This window comes from Chrysochloris asiatica, unplaced genomic scaffold (assembly GCF_000296735.1).
Source record: "Chrysochloris asiatica unplaced genomic scaffold, ChrAsi1.0 scaffold00044, whole genome shotgun sequence".
NCBI classification, from domain to species: domain Eukaryota; kingdom Metazoa; phylum Chordata; class Mammalia; order Afrosoricida; family Chrysochloridae; genus Chrysochloris; species Chrysochloris asiatica.
Window position 1 is genome coordinate 17513074 of NW_006408562.1, and position 5155 is coordinate 17518228.

Sequence of the window (5155 nt, forward strand, 5' to 3'; positions counted from 1 at the left end):
CACTGGAAAAGAATGTGTATTGTGGAGTTCTTGGGTTGAATGTGCTGTACACATCTATGAGGTACAGTTGGTTGATTGTGTTGTTTAGTTCTTCTGAGTCTTTGTCAAGTTTCTTTCTGGTTGTTCAATTTGTTTTTGAAAGCAGTGTATTAAAATCAGCCACTATTATTGTAGACTCATCTATTTCTTTCTTCAAATCTATTAGAGTTTGCTTTATATATTTTGAAGTGCTTTCATTGGGAGCATAGATATTTATTATGAATATGTCATCTTGTTCAATTGTCCCTTTAATCATGAGATAATGACCATCTTTATCTATTATGCTGGTTTTTGCCTTGAAGTTTATTTTATCAGATTAGTACTGCCACTCCTGTTCGTTTTTTATCACAATTAGTTTGATATACTTTTTTCTATCCTTTGACTTTTAATCTGTTTTTTTCTTTGTGTGTGAGATGTGTCTCTTGCAGACAGCAGATTGAAGGATCTTATTTTCTTATTCATGCTGCCACTCTCCATCTCTTAACAGGTGCATTTAATCCATTTACATTCAGTGTAATTATCGATTGGTATGGATTAATTGCTGCCATTATGTTTGTTTTTTTTTTGTGGTGTTGCTTCTTTCTTTTCTTTGTGTGTCTTTTTTTGTTGAGTTCATGTTTTTTGTGTTCTTTCTTGTGAGCTTCCTCATAGTTTTAATGTTTCTATGTTGTTCTTGGATTTTCATTTTCTTGGAATATCGTGAAGTGTTAATTTTCTTTGAGGTTGTCTTACAGTCCATTAATTTTTCTCTCCTTTTAGTGCAGTCTATTTTATCCTGCAATCTGACCTTCTCACCATCTGTATCTCTGTTCCTACATGTGTACCTTCTTTTACATTGTAATTGTTTTGATCATAGACTGACCTCCCAGATTATCTGAGTTTATTATAGTTTTGCTCTTTTCTTGATTCTTCATTCTGTCAATTTAATTCTGGGAGATGCTGTCATGTATGTCAATCTCTGGTTGTTGTCTGTTCTTTTTGGTTCTCAGTCCACAGAACTCCCTTTAGGATGTTTTGTAGTGCAGGGTTGGCTTTGGCAAATTCCCTTAGCTTCTGTTTATCCTGGAATGTTTTGATTACACCATCGTATTTGATTGATAGCTTTGCTGGATAAAGTATTCTTGGCTGGTAATTTTTTTCTTTCAGTAACCAGTACCTTTTGAATAAGGAGCTCTGATAGTGTAGTGGTTACGCATCGGGCTGCTAACCTCACAGTCAGCAGTTTGAAACTATCAGCTGTTTCGCTGGAGAAAGATGAAGCTTTCTGCTGCTGCAAAGATTTATAGACTTGGAAACCCTATACAGGGTTGCTATGAGTTGGAACTGACTCCAAGGCACATAACAACAACAACAACCTTTTAAATAGGGTGTTGTTCATTTTCCTTGTGTTTGATTTTCCCTCTTGATCTTCCTATTGTTGATTCCTAATTTTATATTGTGACCTGAGAAGATGCTTTGTTGTATTTTGATGCTTTAAAATTTATGAAAGTTTGTTTTGTGGGCTAACACATGGCTAATTCTGGAGAATGTTCGATGTGCACTTGAAAAGAATGTGTATTCTGCTGCTGTTGAGAGCTCTGTATATGCCTATGAGGTCAAGATTTTGAGTTGTTTACTTTTTCTGAGACTTTGTTGAGTTTCTTTCTAATTGTTCTGTCCTTTATCAAAAGTGGTGTATTAAACTTTCCTATTATTTTTGTGGAGTTGTCTGTTTCCTCAGTTCAATTAGAATTTTATGTTTGTATCATGAGGCTTTTTCATTTGGTGCATATATATTTATAGTGGTTATGGCCTCTTGTTCACTTGACCCCTTAATCATTATACAATGTTCTTCTTTGTCTCTTATGCTTGTTTTGCCTTAAGGACTATTTTATCAGAGATTAAAATTGCTATTCCTGCTCAGTTTTGATTTCCACTAGCTTGAGACAATGTTTTCCATCCTTTGAGTTTTTAGTATATTTCTGTCTTTCTGTGCAAGGTGTGTCTCTTGTAGGCAACATATTAAAGGATTCTGTTTTCTTATCCACTCAGTACTCTCTGTCTCTTGACAGTTGCATTTAAGCCATTTCCATTCAGTGTAATTATTGATAGATATGAATTGATTGCTGTCATTTTGCTGTGTGTATTTTGTTTTGTGATGTTGCTGCTGCTGAGTTCTTTATTCTAGATAATTTAAGGCAAAGTTTATTTTGGTGTAGGTTTTCTTTCCATTTTCTTCATTTCTGTTGTATCAGTGTTTACTAAATTTTCTGATTTCTCTCTTTTTTATTTTGATATGAAGGTGTATTCACTTACTTGAGGTTACCTGTAATTTATTATTTTCTTCCCCACTCAGAACAGTCTGTTTTATCTTAAAAAAGATTTCTATAATTTTGTAGAAATGCTTTTTGACCTATTCCCCTATATAAAATAATTTGTTTGAAAATTTTGCTACAATTTACTAATGGCACAACAGTTACCTGGGCTTCTGAAATTCATAAGAGTGTACCAAGATGACACTTATTGCTATTTTTAAGGGACATCAAGTTGTTTCTGACTCAGAGTGACCCTGTCTAGGGTTTTTGAGGAGCAGCTGGTGGGTTTGTACCACCAACCTTGTGGTTCAAACTAGCTTTGTGATTCAGTGTGATTCATCACACCAGAATTTTAAGTGGCACAGATGTTAAAAAATCTTGATCAAGGAAGTAGTAAATAACTTCCCTGTTCCAGCTAATATTTGAATGAGTATATTTCCCAACAAACAATAGAACCAATTGGGGATATATTGTTTCCCTAATTTCCTCTCTATTGTTCTTCTATAAAGGCAACAATTTTCATAGCTATGTTTTATTAGCCTTTAACTTTTACTTCTATAGGCTACCAGGGAAATTAAGAACAACGAGGAAGCAATTGTCTTCCTTAATGAGTGTGAACGAATTTGAAAGAAATCTTCATTTTGAAGTTGATTTTCTCTGTTCCATTTGAAGTTAATAGCCCTGTTCTACCATTCAAGGAAGAATAGGCTTAGTTTGTTGCACAAGTACTTTTTCCTTTTTTTGTTCAATTGCACTTAACCCCTATTCTTAAAGAAGTACAACTGTTCAATCTATTTTTATTTGCTTTATGAAAGTATTTGCTTTATATGCAATTGTTTTTTATGATGTTCTCAGGCAAAACAGTTCCACTGTAAGTTTTGTTTTTGATTTTTTTAATTTGAAGGAAATTCTTGCTGTTTAAGGAACCCTGGTGTTCAGCACTCAACTGCTACAGTTCAGCACTCAGTTGCTAACTGAAAGATTAACAGTTCTAGAAGCCTTATGGGACATTTCAACTCTAACACATTGAGTTGCAAAGAGTTGGGATCGACTTGATATCCCTCAACAACAGCAACAATTTACTGTTTATCCATCTTCTTCAACAAAGTAGAATGATATCCATTATTTCTAAGTAGTGACTAATAGATGACAATGTATTAATGGTCAAAAAGGGAAGAGGAAATGATATTTAATAGGAAGTGGGGAATGATTGAACAATGGAAACGGAATCACATGGTTATTAGGCAAACTATATTATATTAGAGCTGGGAAGAGGTTGCTTAAAATTTATAATAGCCCTGAAAATTTATACTAAAATTTATAATATCATGTCAACAAGCAGTACATGTTTTCACCTTCTAATTTGAAATGGCCAGTTGTAGGTTTGGGGACATTAATAAAAAGAGCAGTAGTTGGGAAGTTTCTACCACAGAGAAAATAAGGACACCTAGTAACCGAACTTCTTTATATACTAGAAAGAAGATAATGATGCTAAAAAGAATCACAAAGGATGGATTAGCTCTGGTAGCATAGTGGTTACGAATCGGGCTACAAACCTTAAGGTCAATGGTTCAAAACTACCAGCCACTCCATGGGAGAAAGATGAGGCTTTCTACTCCCGTGAAGATTTACACCCACGGAAGCCCTGTACAGGGTCGCTATGGGTCAGAACCAACTCGATGGTACTTAACAACAACAAGTAACCGAGCTTCTTTATATACTAGAAAGAAGATAATGATGCTAAAAAGAATCACAAAGGATGGATTTATTTTGACATATCTAGTATCTCATTTCTCTTCTTCTAATAAGAACCTCACAATTTTCTTTTTGAGGACTACTTCTCAACCCTCATTCCATGTGGATCAGAGTGAACTAACTTCAGTTCTGGCTTAGGAATGAGCATGTGACTCGATTAATCAGAACAACATGTATTCCACATTCCATATTACATATTATAGAGTGGTTCATTCTGGTAAAAAGATGGGCCCATCTGGAATTTTGTTGGAGAAAGCAGGGGAGTGTTTCTTTCTAGGAGGTTTGTTCAGATATTAATAAATCATTCTGGAGCAGCCATATCTCCACACTGAGAGTAATGATTGAGAAAACAATCCAACAAAGTATAGCAGAGAATAAGAGTTATTGATTGCTGATGCCATCATCCTACATCTAGTTTTGTATGCAGAGTCTACCACTGGTGTTATCAGCTATGCTGTTGTTGTTGTTAAGTGTGCCATCGAGTTGGTTCCAATTCGTAGAAACCCTGTATAGAGTTTTTGAGGAACAGGGGATGAATTTGAACCATCAACTTTGCGATTCAAACCAATCTTGCCGTCCAATACTTAGGAGACAAAATTCCTTTCTTTACTTACACCAGTTTGAGTTGGATTTTTGTTATTTGCAAACAAAATTATTCAGAATAATTCAGAAATATTGATGAGAGGTTGAAAGGTTTCTAACTATGAATACTGACATACATAGTAACACTTTCACTATCTTCCTATAGATAATAGCAATTTACTGACTTGAGTTACTCAGTTATTTTTTCTCGTTCTCACATATCTCATTATTGTGTATATGTATTCATCTATTAGTTTTTATATTTTATACAAAATAATTGAATATGATATACTCGGTATTGCTTTGTTGTTGTTGTCAGGTGCCATCGAGTCGGAACCAACTCATAGCGAACACATGCACAGCAGAACCAAACAATGTCCGATCCTGGGCCAACCTCACTACCGCTGCCACACTTGACGCCATCAATGATGTCACCTGTCTGAGCCATCTCGTTGGGGGTCTTCCTCTTTTTCTCTGACCCTCCA